Source organism: Thamnophis elegans, chromosome Z, assembly GCF_009769535.1.
Source record: "Thamnophis elegans isolate rThaEle1 chromosome Z, rThaEle1.pri, whole genome shotgun sequence".
Lineage (NCBI taxonomy): Eukaryota > Metazoa > Chordata > Lepidosauria > Squamata > Colubridae > Thamnophis > Thamnophis elegans.
Window position 1 is genome coordinate 135181493 of NC_045558.1, and position 25386 is coordinate 135206878.

The window sequence follows — 25386 nt, forward strand, 5'->3', positions numbered from 1 at the left end:
AAATTGTGGTTTCAGCTGTTAGGCAGATGGTTTCCTCTTGTTCTTCCAAATTATCATTCAAGAGGTCCCTGGAGACCATTCTTCTGCAAGAGAGTTTCTATAATGCCCCTCTTCATTTCTGTCTATCTCTCTGTTTCTCTGCCCCTCTGTCTTCTTGTCTGTGTCTGTCTGTCTGTCTCTCTGTCTATTTCTCTCTGTGTCTCTCTGTGCGTCTCTCTCTCTATCTCTGCCTCTCTTTGTCTCTCTGTGCCTCTGTCTCTGTCTTTCTCCCTCTCTTTATCTGTGTGTGTGTGTGTGTGTCTGTCTTGCTCTCTGTCTGTCAGTGTTCCAAGTATCATGTAGAATTAAATCAGAGTCTCAGGCAAAATGATCCTTAAGATCCAATTTAATAAAGCAGACATCTTAGCACATCTGTGTTAATACCAATTCTGGAAATTACATCAGAATCCCACCCAGTTAAAAGTTCATGATCTTGTCCCCACGCCCACAATCCATCACATGATCCAATTTTCTCTTCCACGCTGGCATCCCACCCAGCTGCTTCCGGTCAGGTGTAAAAGTGCGGAGACAAAAGATGACCTTGGTCTTCTAGAAAAGAATGATAACAATACATTCCACAATCCTACTCCTGTCTATTTCCCCCTCCCATCAACTATACTAATGAAACAGCATAATGAAAAAAGAGAAAGTGTGGCAGGCCAAATTGTGAAAGGAATATAATTGCAGGTCTGACACTGTCTCTCTGTGTGTTTGTGTGTGTCTCTCTCTCAGCTCTGAGATAAAATCCTCTTTCTTTCTTGTTCAGTTGCAGGCCAAGCTTGATAGGTTTAAAACAATTTTTCCCTTTTTGTTTGCTGTCTGCACTCTTTTTTCATTCATAACTGTGGTTGATGGATGACAAAAACATGCAGGGATTTGCATGGAACAAACCTAACAGGTTTGGGGGCCCATTCTTATATCATGCTGATGATAGGAATGGATGGGGAGAATCAGGAATGGAAGGGAATTGCAAGGGAATCAGAAAGGAATTGAAAAGTATGAAAAATGTAGTACATGCAGGCTTCCTGGGAGGAGCTTACTGATGGTGGCAGCTTAACAAAGCTGCTCCCGAATTCCTGGTCACGTATCTGTTTAGATGATCATCTACCTGACGTCTAACAGGTTTCTTATCCTTCAGGCAAGAAGGGAAGAAGATATAGTTTTGCTGGCAAATGCCCTTCGATTTTTGCAGCTTCTGTGTCTGCAAGAGAGGGGGCCAGCCCGAGGCAGAACGGCGCCCGTGCTGGGAACTTCAAACTGCCTTGCGCAGTGCAAAGTAAGATCTCTCCCACTCAGTTCACTCAGTTTGATTTATTTGATTTTAATGCGAGCTGAGCCCGTTACGAGGACATTAAATGTTTACCCAAATCCTAGCTTCATTTTTTTTTACAAGATCTTCTTCTGAAAATCTATTTACTTAGAGGCTTTTAAAATGGCGCCGAGCCGGTTGGATTCTCCTGTAACAACGATTATTTTCTTATCTCCTTGTTAAACTCTACAGAACTTTAAAATTTCAAAGGAGAGAGGAGTGATTTATTACCCTGCCTCACAATTGGCCAGCAGAAACTTATTAATTACTTTCATTTTTACAAGACTTCCTTTCTCTCATTAATTTTGCTTGTCTAGAATTTAAATGGTGATGAATCTGCTGAACTGTCTTGTTACAATGCTTATTTTCTGAAATCCTTGGTAAAGCCTTGCCAAGCCTCAAACTTCAAAATAAAGGGAGAAATTCAGCATCTCTTCCTATAGCTGCACAGTCGGCCAGTAGAGTTTTATTAACTGCTTGAAGTAAAACTTGGAATGGCCTCAAAACCAGGTCCTAACTTGAAACGCCCCCCTCTACTCCCAGAAGCACATTCCCAATACCTGGCACAAAATCGCAGCCTCCATTCCCTACGCCCCCTGCTGGAGATTTGCTAACGAAAGAATTCTTCTTGAGGGAATTAAGTGAGGCTTTCAACGTTCAGACAATTAAAATGGAAGATAAATTTAGAGACCTTAAAGAGGAGATAAAACAGGAGGGAAAACAGGAGGGAAAAGAAGAAATAAAGAGAGGAAATAAGAACTTAAACAGGAGTTGTATGATAAAATTGATGCCAAGGTGGTTAAAATTAAAGATGAAATGCTGGGACTTGTAACTGTATTGACAGAACATGTTTCCGGAATTGAAGATACTCTAGAGGATCTTAATGAGGCTAATACCAACTTGACATCGAAAACAGAGGTGGTGCAACAAAAAGTTGAAAATGCTGAAAAGAAATTATTATGATACAGTATAGACAAATAGAACTGGCATTAAGAGTAAGGGGGCTGCGTGAAGAGAAACAGAGAACCTGAAACAGATTCTATCAGAAGCCTTTGACCATCTGGTGGGAATACCGGGACTAAGCTCGACTGGCAAATCGACAAAGTTTATCGCGTTAACTCCTGGGTGGCAAAGCAGAAACAGCTTCCTTGAGACATCGTTATATACTTCACTACAAGAGAGCTCAGAAACTGATACTACAAGAGTCTTATAACACTAAGCTCCAAATTGGCGGTCAAGACCTGATTGTTTTGAAAGAGATACCACCTCAAATGTTAAGAGCCAGGAGAGACTACACTTTTTTAGTCGAAGAACTTAGAAACCATCAGATACAGTACAGATGGGACGCACCATTTGATATTATACTTACATTTGATAGGCAAAGATATCGCTTCAACTCCGTATGGAAAGCCGAGATTTTTACCATAATTTTGAAGGCTGACATCCTGCATCATCTGGACCTGGAGAAAGACCACAGAAGGACAGGACAGACAGCAAACTACACAACTATCAGATAAGATGGAGCATTTCTCTCTCCTAGAAGCGCAAGGTGTTATGGAACAAAGACCTAGCCGTATGATTACTAGACGAATGGAGAAACAAGCTAAAAGGCAACAACCTCAACAACCACCGGCCATCGATCAAGGAGCTACAGCGACAAGTCCAGAAGCAGTGGGAGGAGCTAGCCGAAGTTTAAACAGGCCATGCAGGAAGCTCTAAAAAAGCTTCAGCCAAGCAAAGATGACAACTAAGATCTTAACATGGAATGTCAATGGATTGAATTCTTCACAGAAGAGAAAGAAAATACTTCACTCTTAAACAGTTTAAGAATGACATAATTTGTTTGCAAGAAACTCATTTCAAATCAACTGATCAAAAATATCTGATTAACTCAAAACTTGGTCACATTTGTAGCTTCTGCTATGGAAAAGAAAAATGGTATAGTTGTATACTTAAGAAAAGACATGAAAGCTGAATTAATTGAAGCAGATCCCTTTGGAAGATATATCGCGTTAGATCTAATCCTAGAAGAGAAAAAGACATTACTTTTGGGAATTTATGCTCCTAATCAACAGCAAGACGGATTCTATAAATCTTTATGCTAAATTAGTTCAGTGGACTATAGGTCTTGTATACTATTGGGTGATGGAATAGTGTGATAGACACTAAAGAGATAAGAAGACTTCTCGCCCAAATACTAAGATTCAAGCAAAGCTACCCAAACCTTTTTTGACATGATGGACGACTTTGAATTAAGAGATATTTGGCGAGAAAGAAATGCAGAGGAATATGATTTCACTTTCTTTTCTGATAGACATCAATCCCTTTGAAGGATTGATTTTATACTAATCACTAATGATTTGCTTTCTAGGGTGAAGAAGACAAAGATTGTGGCTAGGGTCCTTTCGGATCATAACCCAGTTTGGATGGAATTGGGAAAGGCAGTGCAGGCAAGAAGGTCTTGGAGATTGAATGAAAATTTATTTAGATATGAAAAGTATATTAATGATTGTAAAAAATTGTTATCTGAATACTTTGTTTTGAATATGAATAAGGGTACACCTATGGAATTCGTATGGGATGCAAGCAAAGCGTATATGAGAGGAGTGCTGATGATAAATAAAACACATAGATATAACAAGAGCTAAAACAAAAAGAATTGGAAGAGGAAATTAAGAGGAAAGAGTTGGAGTTAACAATGAATCCAGGCGCTACAAAGGTTAAGGAAGCTATCACCATATTAAAATCTCAATTCGACATGTTGATCTCTGACCAGGTAGCCACTAGTTTATTATATGCAAAACACTACTTTTTGTAACGCAAACAAACCTGGCAGATGGTTAGCTTATCAGATTAGGAAAAAAAAGGAAAACTCAAAATATATCTAAACTGACTTACAGAGGGCAGGAGGTGTTTCAACAGGAAGACATTCAAAAGGCATTTCGGGAATTTTTTACAGAATTGTATAAAGGGAATAAAATTAATGGTTTAGATATAGACAAATATTTAGATAAAGAGAAAATACCCTCAGTTAGAAGAGCACAGGCAAAAATTGAACCAACCAATAACCTTGGGGAAAATTTTGCAGGTAAAGCAATTAAAGTTAGGGAAAGCACCAGGTACAGATGGTTTGACAGCGGTTTACTATAAGAATTTACAGTTAGAAATGTAGAACCTCTTAGAGAATTCAAAGATTTAAACGGAAGGTAAGGTGCCTTCATCTTGGAAGACAGCGTTTATATCTTTGATACCCAAAGAAGATCAAGATACTACCCAACCAAAAAATGATAGACCTATCTCATTAGTTAATGTAGATTATAAAATTTTTACTAAAATACTAGCAAATAGGTTAATGATGGTTATTCAACAATTGATACACACGGACCAAACAGGTTTTATACAGGGGAGACAGATGAAAAGTAATGTTAGATTAATTATTAATGCATTAGGATATTTGGGAAAGAACAACCAAATCACTGCTGCGTTCATATTTTTGGATGCTGAGAAGGCCTTTGATCGAGTTAACTGGCAATTTCTGTTGAAGATATTGCAAAAATGCAGATAGGAGATAATTTTTTACAGTCAATTAAAGCAATATACCAACAGCAAACAGCACAAATCATAGTCAATGGAAGTTTAACAGACTCTTTTCAAATTGGAAAAGGTACAAGATAGGGCTGTCCTTTGTCCCCATTATTGTTTATTATAACTTTGGAAGTATTGTTGAAAATACAGGGCTTGGATGGTCTAAAAGGGATCAAGATTAGGCAGCAAGAATACAGAGTGCACGCTTTGCGGATGATTGGTCTTAATATTGGAACAACCGCAGGAATCCAGTATGGTTTTAATGAATATGATTAATCAATATGGTCAAGTGTCTGGTTTTAAAATAAATTTTGGAAAAACAAAAATATTAGCTATAAATATGAATACTAAACAAAGGAAGAACTAGGAGGGATGCTAGGATGTGAGTAGTTAAAAAGTCAATATCTTGGAGTTAACATTTTAAGTTCAAATGGGAAACTATATAAGCATAATTATGAACCACTTGGCATAGTATACAGACAGAGATGAAAAAATGGGAGAAATTGCACTTATCTTGCTGGGTAGGATAGCGGCAGTGAAAATGAACATCTTACCAAAATTTTTATTTCTCTTCCAAATGTTACCTATACTTTAAAAAGATGCGAATCTTTTAGAATGGCAGAAGGGTATCAACAAATTTGTATGGCAGGAAAGAAGCCGAGGGTAAAGATGAAAATAATGCAGATGTACACGAGAGAGGAGGCTTGAAATTACCTAACCTAAAACAATATTATGATGTAGTGGCGCTATCTGTAATTAGTGATTGCTCATTTAACTAATGATAGAATATTGAATATTGAGGGACACGATCTGGTATATGGTTGGCATGCTTACCTGTTATTCAACAAAAAATTGGACAAGAATTTTAAAAGTCATATTTTAAGAAATGCTTTACTGCGGGTCTGGAAAAAATACCGATATAAATTAAATGACAATACCCATGTGGGCAATTCCTAGAGACGCAATTGAAAATATGAATATAGCACAAAAACAGGATAGAATTACCTACAGACAGCTTCTCATTTGGAAAGGGGGGTACTACAACTAAAATCTTTAGAGAATTAAAAGAGGAGAAGGTAGTTCAAACATGGTTCCAGTATGGGCAATTACAGGCTAGGTGGAAAATAGATCAAAAAATTGGTTTTATCCAAGTTGAGGATAATCTGTTTAAACAAATAAGAGATCAAAGCTTAATGCATATAAAGAGGATATATAATGTATTAATACAGATGGATTCGGAAACAGAATTAGTTAAAGATTGTATGATAAAGTGGGCTCAAAATTGAAGAACCAATAATGCTGGATACATGGGAAAGAATCTAGATAAGAATGTGAAATTTACACAAGCTCAAAACCTGAGAGAACATTTTTAAGATGTTCTATAGATGGCATTTAGATCCTGGCTTCTATGTATCCGAATTTACAGCCTAAATGTTGGAGATGTGGCTCTCTCAATGCTACATATTTTCATATATGGTGGACCTGCCAAAAGGTAAAGCATTTTGGATAAAATATGGTGGATTATGCAAAATATCTTTAAAAGAAGGATAAAGTTTACTCCTCAGTTATTCTTACTAGGTATATGTACTGACTTTACAGTGGTAGAGACTAACTTGGTTCTGCACCTAATAACAGCAGCAAGACTGTTGGTGGCGCAATACTGGAAGAAGAAGGCTTGCCTACAATTCAAGAATGGACATTGAAAGTTACAAACTTAGCCAAGATGGCTAAAATATTGGCATATCTTAAAGATCACTCAAATGAGAGATATAAACGAGAATGGAAAAATGGATTGACTATATACAAATAAATACGGGACCAAGAAATTCCAGTTAGCCTATGCTTAAGATCAGGAATGATTTAAATTGTTTAAAGTTAGCTCAGCAAGAGAAGTGAAGATCAATGTAGAGATGTTATTAATTAAATTCTTTATTTCTTTTTTCGCAATAGATTTTAGACTGTGTTTGTTAAAAATCTATACCGTGTACGGGTTCTGGGAAGTTGGGGGGGAGGGGGGTTGGGGGGAGGGTGGAGGGAGGGAGGGGTATACATTAGGCTAGACACGATGTGTTACTTCTCAATGAAATGTGACTTCACATGTATACTGTTTTTCTCTAATTTCTCTGTAAAAATAGGATAAGTTAAGTACATTGACATATAGTGGAAATACACCAAGGGGAGAGTGGGATAGAAGAAAGATGGGTAGAGAGGGATGGGAGAGAGGGTGGGAGGGAAGGTGAGAAGAAAGGGAGGGAATGGATCAGGAGAGAAGTGGTAGAGGGGGAGGGGAAATAGGCTAGAGGGGGATGATGGAGGGAGGATAGAAAGTTGGAGGGTGGTGGAAGAAAGAGGTGTATGGAAGTGGAAGAGGTATATTGTTGACAAGAGGAATTGCTGCGATTATTGTTTAATGTTGTATGGCGTTGGCTATGCACAGTATATATGTGAGTGTATGAAAATGAAAAAATGGAAAATAAAAATATTATCCACAGGAAAAAAAAATTAAAATAAAAAATAAAAATGTAGTACATGCAATGGAAACAACAGCAAACACCAAACTGGTTATCAACCACCATATCGTACGAGACAAGCTGTGGAGTTGGGTTTTGTTGTGTTTTTTTTGAAATGTTTAATTCTTCCCCCAATGACTGATTCCAAATCATCATGATTTGCTTCCAAATGGGCCCATATTACACCAATTTTCCAGACTATGTGTGCAATGGCTTCTGATTATTGTCCCAAGGCAATTTAAGGTCATGTGTTCAACCCAAATAATTGGTGACTATTTCTGAGAGATGGCAGTCCAGTCTCTTCTTGAAAGCTTCATGGGAATCTGTGCAAGAAAAACAGTGAGAGGAAGTAGATGTGAATCCAAGCAAAAATTGCCCAGTTCAAACAGCAGTTCTGAAATTTGCCTTTGGAACAATATATAACTTTTTAAATTTGGAGTCTCTCTTCATGTCATCATTCAGCACATTCAGTCTGTAGGAATGAGCCTCTTCTTCCATTTTCATGTAAGGAGCTCCATGCTTCAATTTCATGGAACATACAGGTTGATATTTACTTTATCTACTCATTCCTGACTCTTTCTCTCTCATTTCACCCATATTTCTTAGCCTTTAAGTTAGTAATCTAGCATATTTTGTAAATCTAACCAGGACAAATAGTTGGGGTTGTAGATGTGAATACCACAGTCGAAGGAAAATTCTGGGATAGGAGGTCTGATTGATTGACTTAAGCTTCCTATCTTATAAAGTGGTTTTAAGTTCCCCATGAAAATCCTATGCAAATGAGCCACTGAGTTGTTTCTCCTTTAAATAATCACCAACACCACAAAAGGGCATCACAGAGCCAAAGCTGTCATTGAGCCAAGGTGGCGCAGTGGTTAAATGCAGCACTGCAGGCTACTGCTAGATCAGCAGGTCAGCGGTTCAAATCTCACCGGCTCAGGGTTGACTCAGCCTTCCATCCTTCCGAGTGGGTAAAATGAGGACCCAGATTGTTGGGGGCAATATGCTGACTCTCTGTAAACCGCTTAGAGAGGCCTGAAAGGCCTATGAAGCGGTATATAAGTCTACTGCTAAGTCTACTGCTAAAGCTGTCATTGCTCTAAAGGAAATGAGCTTCCCTGACTCCCCAATGGCTCTTGCCATTCTTCTTCTTTGCTTAGTAGCCTATCCTGGGTTGAGTATCTCCTACGTAGACCTGAACAATGAGATGAACCAAAAGCAAGGTTGTGTTCTAATTCCTGCTTTGTCATTTGTTTAGATGTCCACTCTTCTGTCCAACTTGTGGAATCTGAGCCAGGAAGAGTGAGCCCTGGAGGATCCTTTAAATTAACGTGCAAAGTGACAGAGTACTCCGTCACAAGTCTATTCTGGGACTCGATCCGCCAGGCTCCAGGAAAAGGATTGGAATGGGTGGGTGAGATAGACTGGACAGGTTACTGGAGGACAGACTATGCCTCATCCCTCCAAAGCCGAACAACCTTGACAGCCGATTCCTCCCGCAATGAATTCTATTTGACCATGAGGTCCCTGACAGCTGCAGACTATTACTGTATTACTGTACACGAAGGACACAGTGAGAGAAAGCAAAGGAGGAAGTGTGAAATACCTCTGGGCCTTTTTCTGATGAAACTTTCTGCATTCACATGAATGGATTGAGATAACTTAATTCTTTTTTCAGGCTGCTCTTCTTTGGAGAGAAAAAAGCTACTCTTCCAGATCAACAAGAAGTCATACTAGACTTCCTGTAGCTGCTCGTATTCAGAAGACACACAGCTTTCTATTGGCTTCTTCTTTCTTTTTTTCTTTCTTTTGTTTCCGTTCCCCTAATATTTTCGAGGTCCGGCCGCAACTCATTGTCATTGAAAATGAGTAAGAGATGCAGTGCTTTGTAAGTTGTGTTGATTGTAATCCCAAGGAATCTTGTGACCTTTGTAGATTGTAGAAGTTGATTTTGTAGAAGTTTTTCTCTTCCCTTTCCTCCTTGGTATGTCTATGTTTGTTTTGGTTTTCAATTGAGGACAATATGGAAATGTGATGGCAGCAATGGAAGAATGTGATCGCTCAATGTTCATAATTCTATTTCATAAATAGCAGTTTGACACATTACCTCTGAGACTATGAGTATCTTCTGGTGTCTCTGTATGTCTTTGTATCTCTGTGTTATACACACAGATGCCTGGCTGCCCCCCCTCTCCATATATGTTTGTATATGTGTGTAAATATATGTATATTTTATCATTAAAGGATATATTAAATATTCACAAAATTTATATTTATGAAGACTAGTACCAATGAATACTGTATGCCTTTAGCTCATTCTATTCTAATGAGCTCATTCCATTCATTCTGCAAATCTAGAGAACTTCTGATCAGAAACGTTTTCCCAATCCACATTTTCATAACTATATAATGAAGATCTCTTCAAATCCGAAGCCTGATGGCTCCCTTCTATCCCCTTTTGCACAAGGTGGCAACAGTGTCCAACAACCTAACATTCTTCACTTCACACAAATAAAAATTGTGGTTTCAGCTGTTAGGCAGATGGTTTCCTCTTGTTCTTCCAAATTATCATTCAAGAGGTCCCTGGAGACCATCCTTCTGCAAGAGAGTTTCTATAATCCCTCTATCCATTTCTGTCTATCTCTCTGTTCCTCTGTCCCTCTGTCTTCCTCTCTGTGTCTGTCTGTCTGTCTCTTTGTCTATTTCTCTCTGTGTCTCTCTGTGCGTCGCTCTCTCTATCTCTGCCTCTCTTTGTCTCTCTGTGTCTCTGTCTCTGTCTTTCTCCCTACTTTATCTGTGTGTGTGTGTGTGTCTGTCTGTCTGTCAGTGTTCCAAGTATCATGTAGAATTAAATCAAAGTCCCAGGCAAAACGATCCTTAAAGATCCAATTTAATAAAGTAGACATCTTAGCACATCTGTGTTAATACCATTCTGGAAATTATATCAGAATCCCACCCAGTTAAAAGTTCATGATCTTGTCTCCACGCCCACAATCCATTACATGGTCCAATCTTCTCTTCCATGCTGGCATCTCCACCCAGCTGCTTCCGGTCAGGTGTAAAATTGTAGAGACAAAAGATGACCTTGGTCTTCTAGAAAAGAATGATAACAATACATTCCACAATCCTACTCCTGTCTATTCCCCCCTCCCATCAATTATACTAATGAGACATCCTGGGAGGACTGAGTGATTCACTTAAGCTTCCTATCTTATAAAGTGGTTTTAAGTTCCCCATGAAAATCCTATGCAAATGAAGCCACTGAGTTGTTTCTCCTTTAAATAATCACCAACGCCACAAAAGGGCATCACAGAGCCAAAGCTGTCATTGCTCTAAAGGAAATGAGCTTCCCTGACTCCCCAATGGCTCTTGCCATTCTTCTTCTTTGCTTAGTAACCACTCCTGGGTGTGAGTATCTTCTATGTAGACCTGAACGATGAGATAAACCAAAAACAAGGTTGTGTTTTAATTCCTACTTTGTCATTTGTTTAGATGTCCACTCTTCTGTCCATCTTGTGGAATCTGGGCCAGGAAGAGTGAGCCCTGGAGGATCCTTCAAATTAACGTGCAAAGTGACAGGGGACTCCGTCACAAATAACTACTGGGAGTGGATCCGCCAGGCTCCAGGAAAAGGATTGGAATGGGTGGGCCAGATAGACTGGTATAGCAGTAACTGGAGGACATACTATGCCTCATCCCTCCAAAGCCGAACAACGCTGACAGCTGATTCCTCCCGCAATGAATACTATTTGACCATGAGGTCCCTGACAGCTGCAGACTCAGCCACATATTACTGTGCACGAGAGTCACAGTGAGAGAAAGCAAAGGAGGAAGTGTGAAAAACCTCTGGGCCTTTCTCTGATTGAAACTTTCTGCATTCACATGAATGGATTGAGATAACTTAATTCCTTTTTTCAGTCTGCTCTTCTCTACAGAGAGAAGCTAGTCTTCCAGATCAACAAGAAGTCACACTTGACTTCTGTGTAGCTGCTTGTATTCAGAAGACACACAGCTTTCTATTGGATTCTTCTTCTTTTTTTCTCTTTCTTTGTTTCCATTCCCCTAATATTTTCGAGGTCTGGCCGCAACATCATTGCCATGGAAAAAGGAGTAAGAGATGCAGTTCTCTGTAAGTTGTGTTGATTGTAATCCCAAGGAATCTTGTGACCTTTTCTCTTCCCTTTCCTCCTTGGTATGTCCATGTATGTTTTGGTTTTCATTTGAGGACCATATGGAAATGTGATGGCAGGAATGGAAGGATGTGATCGGTCAATGTTCACAATTCTATTTCATAAATAGCAGTTTGACACATTACCTCTGAGACTATGAGTATCTTCTGGTACTTAATAACAAGTGTGTGTGTATTTGTGTCTGTGTATGTCTGTATATCTCTGTGTTGAGATCATTCGGAGGCACGGGATAAAACCATCAATACGCGGACGATACACAGTTGTATCTGTCCACCCCGTGCCAATCAATGAAGCGGTGGACGTGATGAACCGGGGTCTTGAGGCCGTTAAGGACTGGATGAGAGCTAACAACTGGTACTCAACCCAGACAAGACCAAGTGGCTGTTGTGTTTCCCTCCCAACAATTTGGCCAATGTTCCATCACTCAGGCTGGGGGGTCAAAATTTATACCCCTCAGACAGGGTCCGCAACTTGGGAGTCCTCCTGGACCCACAGCTGACTTTTGACCATCATTTGTCAGCTGTGACCAGGGGGGCATTTGCCCAGGTTCGCCTGGTACGCCAGTTGCGGCCCTACCTGAATTGGGAGGCCCTCACAACAGTCACTCGAGCCCTTGTGATCTCCAGGCTGGAATACTGCAATGTGCTCTACATGGGGCTGCCCTTGAAGAGCATCCGGCGACTTTAGCTAGTCCAGAACGCGGCCGCGTGAGTGATCGTGGGGGCACCACGGTTCGCCCACATAACACCGATCCTCCGTGAGCTGCGCTGGCTACCTGTTGATCTCCGGGTGCGCTTCAAGGTGCTACTCACCATTCATAAAGCCCTCCATGGTATGGATCTGACTATTTGAGAGACTGCCTTCTGCCATTACCTCCCTTCGTCCATCAGATCGCATAGAGTAGGCCTCCTCCGAATTCCATCCGCCAGTCAGTGCCGACTGGCGACTACGCGGAGGAGAGCCTTCTCAGTTGCAGCTCCGACACTTTGGAACGATCTCCCCATGGAGATTCGCACCCTCACCACCGTCCAGACCTTCCGCACAGCCCTCAAGATCTGGCTATCCCGTCAGGCCTGGGGATAAGACCCTAACCTCGCCCCACCCGAATGCTGAATGAATGTTGTGTTTTACTGGTTTATTTTTTTATTCACATTTTTTTTCTTGTGTTTTGTCTTGCACTCCCTTCCTATTAATTGTAAGCCGCCCTGAGTCCCCTCAGGGAAAAGGGCAGCCTATAAATGTCAAATAAATGACTAAATGACTAAAATGTTACAGACACTTATGCCTGACTGCTCCCCCCTCTCTTTCTCTCTGTCTGTATATGTTTGTATATATGTGTGTAAATATACATATATATTGATGATATATAATGATATATTTTATCATTAAATGGATATATTAAATGTTCACAAAATGAATATTTATGAAGACTAGTACCAATGAATACTGTATGTCTTTAGCTGATTCTATTCTATTGAGCTCATTCCATTCATTCTGCAAACTCTAGAGAACTTCTGATCAGAAACATTTTCACAATCCATATTTTCATACCTATATAATGAAGGTCTCTTCAGATCCCAAGCCTGATGGCTCCCTTCTATCTATTTTTGCACAAGGGGGCAACAGTGTCCAACAACCTAACATTCTTCACTTCACACAAATAAGATTGTGGTTTCAGTTGTTAGTCAGATGGTTTCCTCTTGTTCTTCCAAATTATCATTTAAGAGGTCCTTGGAGACCATCCTTCTGCAAGTGAGTTTCTATAATGCCCCCCCCTCTCTATCTATCTATCTATCTATCTATCTATCTATCTATCTATCTATCTATCTATCATCTATCTCTGAGCTCTGAGATAAAATCCTCTTTCTTCCATTTTCAGTTGCAGGCCAAGCTTGATAGGTTTGAAACAGTTTTTCTCTTTTGGTTCACTGCCTGCCCTCATTTTTCATTCAAACTGTGGTTGAGGGAGAAAAACATGCAGAGATTGCAGGGAACAAATCAAACAGGTATATTGGTCCATCCTTATATCGTGCTGAGGATGGGAATGGATGGTGAGAATCAGAAATGGAAGGGAATTGCAAGGGAATTGGAAGGAAATTGGAAAGTATGAAAAAATGTAGTACATTAAGACCAGATGTCCCAATTTTGGCGGGATGGTCACAATTTCTAACAATTTGTCCCGTGTCCACAGCGTTTTAAAAAAGTCCCAATTTTCTGGCTTCATGTTGAAAACTTTACTTCCTTTTATAAGAAAACATGACCCAGTACCATAGAGCTCCAGGAAATACTTTGGCTAGAGAAGTAGTGACTGTTCCTTCCTGGATTTCCCAGAGGGGAGGGGCACGGAGGTCGGAGGTCGGCTGGTGTGGACAAAATGGTGGCTCCTCTTATTATCAAGGTTTCTTTGGAAAATATTTCCCTGGGATTATTTTCACCATTTTAATTTGCTCAGTTCTTTGTATTAACATCTACATCATTCTGGATTGACTTGGAGTGCCTGCCTGCTGGTAAGTGAGCCTGGTTTTTATTTTATTTTTTAATGTATTTTAAAATAATTTTATTTATTGTGCATAGGATTTTTTAAAATAGTTTTACTTCAATTTATTCTGTGTGGAATAGTTTGAAATGTTTTACTTCAATTTATTCTGTGGATTCTTTTTTTAAATTGTCTTAGATTATTTTAAAAAAAGATTCTATCCAAAATACAAAACACCAGCTGCAGTTATTCACTTAAGAACTGTGGCAGGAAGGTGGTATAATGGGTTTAGTAGTGACCAAAGTTACAATGGCATTGAAAAAAGTGACTGATGACCATTTTTCACACTTAGCGACCATTTTCACACTTAGCAACCATTGCAGCATCCTCATGGTCACGCAATCAAAATTTTGATGTTTGGCAACAGTTATAATTTATTTTGTAAATTGTAGTTACGTTGAAATAAAAAAATATATTACAATACTATTTTTGCGTTGTATGAAAATTTTTGTTGCTCCGTATAAATTTTTTAATCAAGCCCCCCTCACCCCCCTAGTAAAAGGTGTCCCACTTTACCAATTTGAAAATCTGGTCACCTTATAGTACATGCAATGGAAACAATAGCAAACACCAAACTGGTTATCAACCACCATATCATGCGAGACAAGCTGTGGAGTTGGTTTTGGTTGGGTTTTTTTTGGGGGGGGATGTTTAATTCTTCTCCCGATGACTGATTCCAGATCATCATGATTTGCTTCCAAGTGGGCACATATCACACCAATTTTCCAGACTATGTATGCAGTGGCTTCTGATTATTGTCCCAGGGCAATTTAAGGTCATGTTTTCAACCCAAATAATTGGTGACCTTAAAGAATTCATCCAATCATTGGATTTAGCTCAACCCCTTTGATGATGTCAAGAAAAAGCAACTGGTTCTCTCCTTATTTGGGTGGGGCCTGAGGCCTGCAGGCATTGAAGGACCAATTCACCATCTCCAGGGACGAGGCCAAAAGCCATCTGTATCTGCAAATGAAGCCTCAAAGCAGATGACACAGCAGTCTATTACTGTGCAAGAAAAACAGTGAGAGGAGGAAGTATAAGTGAAGCCAAGCAAAACAGCCTAGTTAAAACAGCAGTTCGGAAATTTTCCTTTGGAACAATATACAAGTTTTTAAATTTGGAGTCTCTCTTCATGTCATCATTCAGCACATTCAGTCTGTAGGAATGAGCCTCCTCTTCTATTTCATGTAAGGAGCTCCATGCTTCAATTTCATGGTACATACAGGTTGATATTTACTTTATCTAATCGTTCCTGACTCTTTCTCTCTCATTTCACCCATATTCCTTAGCCTTTAAGTTAGTAATCTAGCATATATTTATGTAAATCTAACCAGGACAAATAGTTGGGGTTGTAGATGTGAATACCACAGACAAAGGAAAATTCTGGGATAGGAGGTCAGTTTGATTGACTTAAGCTTCCTACTTATAAACTGGTTTTAAGTTCCCCATGAAAATCCTATGCAAATGAAGCCACTGAGTTGTTTCTCCTTTAAATAATCACCAATGCCACAAAAGGGCATCACATAGCCAAAGCTGTCATTGCTCTAAAGGAAATGAGCTTCCCTGACTCCCCAATGGCTCTTGCCATTCTTCTTCTTTGCTTAGTAGCCGCTCCTGGGTGTGAGTATCTCCAGGTAGACATGAAAAATGAGATGAACCAAAAACAAGGTTGTGTTCTCATTCCTGCTTTGTCATTCATTTAGATGTCCACTCTTCTGTCCAACTTGTGGAATCTGGGCCAGGAATAGTGAGCCCTGGAGGATCCTTCAAATTAACGTGCAAAGTGACAGGGTCACAAATTTATGGTGGGAATGGATCCGCCAGGCTCCAGGAAAGGATTGGAATGGGTGGGCCAGATAGACTGGGATGGCAGTAACTGGACGACATACTATGCCTCATCCATCCAAAGCCGAACAACCTTGACAGCCGATCCTCCCGCAATGAATACTATTTGACCATGAGGTCCCTGACAGCTGCAGACTCAGCCACATATTACTGTGCATGAAGGACACAGTGAGAGAAAGCAAAGGAGGAAGTGTGAAAAACCTCTGGGCCTTTCTGATGAAACTTTCTGCATTCACATGAATGGATTGAGAGAACAATTCCTTTTTTCAGGCTGCTCTTCTTTGGAGAGAAATAGAAGCTACTCTTCCAGATCAACAAGAAGTTATAGACTTCCGTGTAGCTCGTATTCAGAAGACCACAGCTTTCTATTGGCTTCTTCTTTCTTTTTCTCTTTCTTTTGCGTTCTCCAATATTTTCAAGGTCCGGCTGCAACATCATTGTCATTGAAAATGAGTAAGAGATGCAGTAATCTGTAAATTGGGTTGATTGTCAGCCAAGGAATCTTGTGACCATTTCTCTTCCCTTTCCTCCTGGTATGTCCATGTGTGTTTTGGTTTTCAATTGAGGACCATATAGAAATGTGATGGCAGGAATCGAAGAATGTGATCGGTCAATGTTTTAATTCTATTTCATAAATAGCAGTTTGACACATTACCTCTGAGACTATGAGTATCTTCTGGTACTCAATAAACAAGTGTGTGTATATTTGTGTCTGTGTATGTCTGTGTAGCTCTGTGTTAAACACACAAATGTCTGGCTGTTCCCTCCTCCCTCCCTCCCTATCTATCTATCTCTATCTATCTATCTATCTATCTATCTATCTAGCTATCATCTATCTCTCCGTATATTGTATACATGTATGTAAATATGTGTATATTCATTATTAAATGGATATATTAAATGTTCACAAAAATGTTTATGAAGATTTTATACATTCACATGAATGGATGGAGATAATTTTTTTCTCCTTTCGGCTTTCTGTTCTCTGCATAGTGGAATAAACTACTATTCAGCTCACAAGAAGTAGTTGTACTAGACTTCATAGCTGCTCGTTGTGCAAACGCCCCCAGCAAGCTATTTGCTTCTTCTATCTTTTCTCTTTCTTTGGTTTCTCTTCTCACGTTTTCCACAGTTTTCTCAAGAACTGTCTGCAACATCACTGTCATGGACAAAGATTTAGAGATACAGTATCCTGGGAGTTGGGTTGATTAACAATTCCTAAGAGTCGTGTAAACCTTGGCCATTTCTCCTCTGTATATCCAGGTGTGTAGTGGCTTTTTTGAGGTCAGTAAGTGTGTGAAGTTGCAGGAATGGGAAGAATCTGATGAGTCATTGTACCGAATTGTCCTTCAATGTCAGCAGTTTCACCAAACTGAACTACACATTACAGCTGAGAACATGAGTATCTGCTAGTTCTACAGAAGAAAAAAGTGCTTATAATGTATATTTTATATCATTACCAATTAAATGGATATATTAAATATTTTCATTTGATATGTGCTTGAGACGGATTCCAAGTAACTAACTACACCATATCATTTTAATTTTATTTATTTTGAGGTGGGGCTATTGAGCTCATTTTTTTCAATCTCCCAAATCTGTAGAACTCCTGCAGACCAGAAACATTATCCCAAGCCCATTTCCTACCCTACTATAATGAAGGTCTCTTCAGACCTAAGCCCGGTGGCTGACTTCTATCTGCTATGCACAAGAGGGCAGTAGGGCCTAATACATTGAAATTCTCCACTTAACAGTAATGAAAGTGTGGTTTCATCAGTTAGCCTGATGGTTTCCTCTGCTGTCTCCGAAACACCACTCAATGGGTCTCTGGAGATCATCCTTCCCCAGGGGTCTAGAATTCTTATAAAGAATTCATAATACTTTTTATAGGTTTTGAAATAAAATGGTTGCTCTTTCTTCTTTTTTCATTTGCAGACCAAGCTTGATATGTTCAAAACAGTTCCTCTCTCTTGGTTCACTCCTGCCCTCTTTATTTGTTCACAACTACAGACGGGAATGACAAAATCATGAAAAAAATTAATTGCATGGAACAAACCTAGGAGTGTGTCCTGAATAATCAGTCAAAGACTGCTAATGATGAGGAAGGGAAGGAGAGGAGCGGAGAGGAAAGGGAAGGGAAGAAGAGGGGAGGGGGGCAGGGCAAAGAAAGGAAAAGAAAGGAAAGGAAAGGAAGGAAGAGGAAAGGAGGAAGGAAAGGAAAGAAGGGGAAGGAAGAAGGAAAGGAAAGGAAATAAGACAAAAAAAAGGCAAGGCAAGGCAAGGAATTGGAAAGGCATTGAAAGAGCATTGGAAGAAAAGTTAAAATATTGTACAAGCAGTGGAAACAACACAAAACAAGAAATCCTTATCAACCATCATATTCTGCTGGGCAAGCTGTGAACCTGGGTATTGGGGGGTCTGTTTTGAAGGTCTTAACTTTTCCTTGATGGCTCACTCCAGATAATCCTGATGTTCTCCAGTGGGTACAAATTACGCCAATTTTGCAAACCATGCAATTAACTTCCAATTGCAATTTAATGGGCTGAATTCAACCCATATGAACCCTTGGCTGGGCACAGAGTAAACTAAAATATTGATCTTCTCTTGGAATTGGCTCTACGCTATTGATCAGGTCAGGAAAAGACGTCTCATTATCCCCCATATTGTGGAAGGCAGAGAAAATACAAAAGGTAAGTCATATTTTTCCCTTCTGTATTAGTAAATAGTAGATTTGAAGCATGAGAGAGAGAAGAAAAAATAATAAATGCTACAAACTACAACAAGAACAATAATTGAGAAGTATCTAAAAATTGCTACAATGTAAGGAACTATCATTGATAGATGAACACTGACTAAAATATGGATTTCAATTTTGACTCTATTACTTTTTCTTGAAAATGTGGGAAATAGTTCCACTAAATGTGATTTACATCTCAGACAGACTGAACCAATCTTGCTTATAAACTGGTTTTATCTTCCCCATGAAACTCAGATGCAAATGAGGTCACTGAGCTGCTTCTGCTTTAAATAATTCCAACACACAAAGGAGAATCACAGACCCAAAGTTCTCATTGGTCTAAAGGAAGGGAGGCTTTCCTTACTCCCCAATGGATCTTCCCATTCTTCTTCTTTGTTTAGTAGCGGCTCCTCTGTGTGAGTATCTTCCAGGTAGACCTTAACAATGAGATGAAAGGAAAGCAGAGTTTTTACTCATTCTCGCTTTGTCATTTGTTTAGATGTCCATTCCGCCATCCAACTTGTAGAATCTGGGCCAGGAAGAGTGAGCCCTGGAGGATCATTAAGATTAACTTGCAAAGTGACAGGGGAATCCATCAGAATATGTTCCTGCATGGATCCGCCAGGCTCCAGGAAAAGGATTGGAATGGGTGGGTGACATAGAATGGAATGTTGATGATGGTGAATGGAGTACAGACTATGCCTCATCCCTCCAAAGCCGAACAGAAGTGACAGCCGATGAATCCCGCAATGAATGTTATTTGACAATGAGGTCCCTGACAGCTGCAGACTCAGCCACATATTACTGTGCAGGAGGCTCACAGTGGAGAAAGCAAAGGAGGAAGTGTAAAAAACCTCTTGGCTTTTGCCTGAAGAAATTTTATACATTCACATGAATGGATGGAGATAATTTTTTCTCCTTTCGGTTTTCTGTTATCCGCAGAGTGGAATAAACTACTATTCCAGCTCAACAAGAAGTAGTTGTACTAGACTTCAAGTAGCTGCTCGTTGTGCAAACAGACCCCAGCATGCTATTTGCTTCTTCTATCTTTTCTCTTTCTTTGGTTTCTCTTCTCCCGTTTTCCACAGTTTTCTCAACAACTGGCTGCAACATCATTGTCATGGACAAGAATTTAGAGATACAGTGTCGTGGTAGTTGGGTTGATTATCAAGTCCTAAGAGAGGTGTAAACCTTTGCCATTTCTCCTCTGTATATCAGGTGTGTAGTGGCTTTGACTGAGGTCAGTAAGTGTGTGAAGTGGTAGGAATGGGAAGAATCTGATGAGTCATTGTACTGAATTGTCCTTCAATGACAGCAGTTTCACCAAAGCTGAACTACACATTACAGCAGAGAACAGGATTTTGCTAGTTATAAGGAAGAAAAACTGCTTATAATTATATTTCATATCATTATCAATTAAATGGATATATCAATTTTTCCTTATGACACGTTCTTGAGACTGATTCCAAGTAACTAAATATACCATATCATTTTAACTTTATTTATTTATTGAGGTGGGGCTATGGAGCTCATTTCTTTCAATCTGCAAACTCTGGAGAACTCCTGGAGATCAGAAACATTGTCCCAAGCCCTGTTTCCTAACCTATATAATGAAGGTCTCTTCAGACCCTAAGCCTGATGGCTCACTTCTATCTGCTTTGCACAAGAGGGCAGCAGGGCCTAATGAAATGAAATTCTCCACTGAACATAAATGAGTGTGTTTCATCAGTTAGCCTGAGGGTTTTCTCTGCTGCCTCCGAACTATCACTCAATGGGTCTCTGGAGACCGTCCTTCCCCAAGGGTCTAGAATTCTTATGAAGAATTCATAATACTTTTTATAGGTAGGAAATAATGGTTGCTCTTTCTTTGTTTTCATTTGTAGACCAAGCTTGATATGTTCAAAACAGTTCCTCTCTCTTGGTTCACTGCCTGCCCCTTTATTTGTTCACAACTACAGATAGGGATGACAAGATCATGAAAAAACAAATTGCATGGAAGAAACCTAGGAGTTTAACTGGAATGATCAGTCAAAGACTGCTAATGATGAGGAAGGGAAGTAGAGGAGTGGAGAGGGAAGGGAAGGGAAAAGAGGGGAGGGGAGGCAGGGCAAAGCAAGGCAAGGAAAGAAAAGGAATGGAAATGAAAGAAGGAAGAGGAAAGGAAGGAGGAAAGGAAAGAAGGGGAAAAGAAAGAAAATGAAAAAAAAGAAAGGAGAGGAAAAGAGAAGGAAAAGAAAGAAGAGGAAAGAGAGAATGAAAGGAAAAAGATGAAATGGAAGAGGAAAGGAAGAAAGAAAGGAAAGGAAAGAAGGAAAGGAAAGAAAATGAAAAAAGAAGAAGGGAGGAGGGAAGAGAAGGAAAAGAAAGAAAGGGAAGAAGGATAGGAAGGAAAGGAAAAGAAGAGGAAAGGAAGAAGGAAAGGCAGAAGGAAACAGGAAGAAGAAAAGGAAAGAAGTGAAGGAAAGAAAGAGGAAAGAGAGGGGAGCAAAGAAAGGAAAGGAAAGAAGAGGAAAGGAAATAATATGAAAGAAAAGAAAGGAGAGGAAAAGAAGATGGAAAAGAAAGAAGAGGAAAGGAGAAGGAAAGGAAAGGACGGAAAGGAAGCAAAGAAGAAGAAGGAAAGGAATTCAAAAGAAGGGAAAGGGAAAGGAAAGTAAGGAAGAGGAAAGGAAAGGAAAGAAGACAAAAATGGCAAGGCAAGGAATTGAAACATAATTGAAAGGGCATTGGAGGAAAACTTAAAATATTGTGCAAATGGTGGAAACAACACAAAACAAGAAATCCGTATCAACCATCGTATTCTGCAGGATAAGCTGTGAACCTGGGTATTGGGGGGGCTGTTTGAATGTCTTAACTTTTTCTTGATGGCTAATTCCAGATACTCCCGATGTGCTCCCAGTGGGCACAAATTACACCAATTTTGCAAACCACGCAATTAACTTCCAAATGCAATTTCAATGGGCTGAATTCAACCCATATGAACCCTTGGTTAGGCACCAGGTAAACTAAAATATTGATCTTGCCATTGGAATTGGCTCTACGCTATTGATCAGGTCAGGAAAAGACGTCTCGTTATCCCCCATATTGTGGAAGGCAGAGGAAATACAAAAGGTAAGTCATATTTTTCTGCATTAGTAAATAGTAAATTTGAAGCATGAGAGAGAGAAAGAAAAATAATAAATGCTCCAAACTACAAGAATTATATATGAGAAGTATCTAAAATTGCTACAAGGTAAGGAACTATCACTGATAGATGAACACTGAGTGGACTCTGACTAAAATATGGATTTCAATTTTGACTCCATTTTGTTTTACTTGAAAATGTGGGAATATTTCTACTAAATGTGATTTACGTCTCCATTGTACAGAGAATAAGAGAGTAAGTTATCTACCAGCAATAGAGCTCACCACATGCTCAAATGAGGCTGCATATTGACTTTTGAAGATGTGATTTTCCTTCTGACATAATCAACCAGTGGCTTCACATGTGTCTGAAGGATTAAAATAAATACACCATAACTGATGTTGGGACATGTCCAATCATATCTACAGTGGAGGATGAAGGCATTCTAGAAGGTCAAAGCGTGTGTGTCTCTTTTATCCTGAGGCCTATGTAAATCCAGTGACAGCTTCCTGTTCAATGGAACCTTATCTTCATGCTCTCCTTCTGCTCTCAGAAATTGAACCCTGAGTGATTGTCTGAATGTTTTCCCATCAGTAAGAATCCTCCAATCTTTGAAGAAGCAATAATGGCCCTCTGGCTGAACCTCGTGTCCTTGTTAGTTGTCCTCAAAGGTATTATATTCCCCTCCAAAGAGAAGCGTTATTCTTCAGTTTCTTTTGGTTGTCTGCAGGAAGTCTTATTAAACAACTTGTTTTTCTAGGTGTTGAATCTGAGGTGCAGTTGGTGGAGTCCGGAGGGGATTTGAGAAGACCTGGGGAGTCCCTCCGTCTCTCCTGCCAAGCCTCTGGATTCACCTTCAGCGACTACTACATGCACTGGGTGAGACAGGCTCCTGGGAAAGGACTGGAATGGGTGGCACGTACAGGGTCTTCGTATATTAAATACTCTGACAAAGTCAAGGGCCGCTTCACCATCTCCAGGGACAATGCCAAAAACCAACTGTATCTGCAAATGAACAGCCTCAAGACAGAGGACACAGCAGTCTATTACTGTGTGAGAGACACAGTGAGAGGAAGTATATGTGAAGCCAAGCAAAAACCACCCATTTCAAATAGCAACTCTGCCTATTTCTTTTCTAACAAAAACAACTTTATTAATACTGATTCTTCCGTCAGATTTTCATTCTACATATCAACCTTCCTCCATTCAATCTATAGGAATGAGTCTGTGAGTTTTGTGTGGGCGTGTAATGAAGTCAACCTCCATTCATTCAGTCTATATGAGTTTGTCTCTTTTTCTCTATTCATACAAGATTGCGACACCTCAAATTTATATCATTCCAGGTTGATGTTTGCTCAATGTACTCATCCCTCCCTCCCTCTCACCCTCTCCCTCCCTCTCCCTCTCTCTCTCTTTCTCGCATCCATATTTCTCAGCCCTTAATTTATTGATGATATCGGAAATTTATCTAATTAAGACATAGTTGGTGATGTAGATGTGAAAGTGCAAATCTTGAACTGGGATAGTTTGACAGACTGAACCAACCTTGCTTATAAACTGGTTTAATCTTCCCCGTGAAACGCAGATGCAAATGAGGTCACTGAGCTGCTTCTGCTTTAAATAATCCCAAACACAAAAAGGAGAATCACAGACTCAAAGTTCTCATTGGTCTAAAGGAAGGGAGGCTTTCCTTACTCCCCAATGGATCTTCCCATTCTTCTTCTTTGTTTAGTAGCGGCTCCTCTGTAGTGAGTATCTTCCAGGTAGACCTTAACAATGAGATGAAAGGAAAGAAGTGTTATTTACTCATTCTCGCTTTGTCATTTGTTTAGATGTCCATTCCGCCGTCCAACTTGTGGAATCTGGACCAGGAAGAGTGAGCCCTGGAGGATCCTTTAGATTAACTTGCAAAGTGACAGGGGAATCCATCAAGAATATCTTCGTTTCATGGATCCGCCAGGCTCCAGGAAAAGGATTGGAATGGGTGGGTGTCATAGGCTGGATTGATGATGATGGTGAAGGTGAATGGTTGTCAAGTACGCCTCATCCCTCCAAAGCCGAACAGAAATGACAGCCGATGAATCCCGCAATGAATGTTATTTGACAATGAGGTCCTGACAGCTGCAGACTCAGCCACATATTACTGTGCAGGAGGCTCACAGTGGGAGAAAGCAAAGGAGGAAGTGTGAAAAACCTCTTGGCTTTTGTCTGAAGTAATTTTATGCATTTCCATGAATGGATATAGATAATTTATTTCTTCTTTCAGCTTTCTGTTCTCTGCAGAGTGGAATAAACACTATTCCAGCTCAACAAGAAGTAGTTGTACTAGACTTCAGAGTAGCTGCTCGTTGTGCAAACAGCCCCCAGCATGCTATTTGCTTCTTCTATCTTTTCTCTTTCTTTGGTTTCTCTTCTCTCCCGTTTTCCACTGTTTCTCAAGAACTGTCTGCAACATCATTGTCATGGACAAGGATTTAGAGATAAAGTGTCCTGGTAGTTGGGTTGATTAACAAGTCCTAAGAGTGGTGTAAACCTTTGCCATTTCTCCTCTGTATATCCAGGTTTGTAGTGGCTTTCGATTTTGGTCAGTAAGTGTGTGAAGTGGCAGGAATGGGAAGAATCTGATGAATCATTGTGCCGAATTGTCCTTCAATGACAGCAGTTTCACCTAAGCTGAACTACATATTACTGCTGAGAACATGAGCATCTGCTAGTTCCAATAAAGAAAAAGTGCTTATAATGTATATTTCGTATCATTACCAATTAAATGGTTATATTACATATTTTCATAATGACACGTTCTTGAGACTGATTCCAAAGAACTAAATATACCATATCATTTTAATTTTATTATTTATTGAGGTGGGGCTATGGAGCTCATTTCTTTCAATCTGCAAACTCTTGAGAACTCCTGGAGATCAGAAACATTGTCCAAAGCCCTATTTCCTAACCTTTATAATGAAGGTCTCTTCAGACCCTAAGCCTGATGGCTCACTTCTATCTGCTTTGCACAAGGAGGGCAGCAGGGCCTAATGAAATGAAATTCTCCACTTAACATAAATGAAAGTGTGGTTTCATCAGTTAGCCTGATGGTTTCCTCTGCTGTCTCCGAACCATCACTCAATGGGTCTCTGGAGACCATCCTTCCCCAAGGGTCTAGAATTCTTATGAAGAATTCATAATACTTTTTATAGGTAGGAAATAAAATGGTTGCTCTTTCTTCCTTTTTCATTTGCAGACCAAGGTTGATATGTTCAAAACAGTTCCTCTCTATTGGTTCACTGCCTGCCCTCTTTATTTGTTCATAACTACAGATGGGGATGACAAGATCATGAAAAATAAATTGCATGGAACATACTTAGGAGTGTGCCCTGAATGATCAGTCGAAGACTACTAATGATGAGGAAGGGAAGGAGAGGAGCGGGAAGGGAAGAGAAGGGAAGAGGAGTGGAGGGGAGGGGAGGCAGGGCAAAGCAGGCAAGGCAAGGAAAGGACAAGGAAAGGGAAGAAA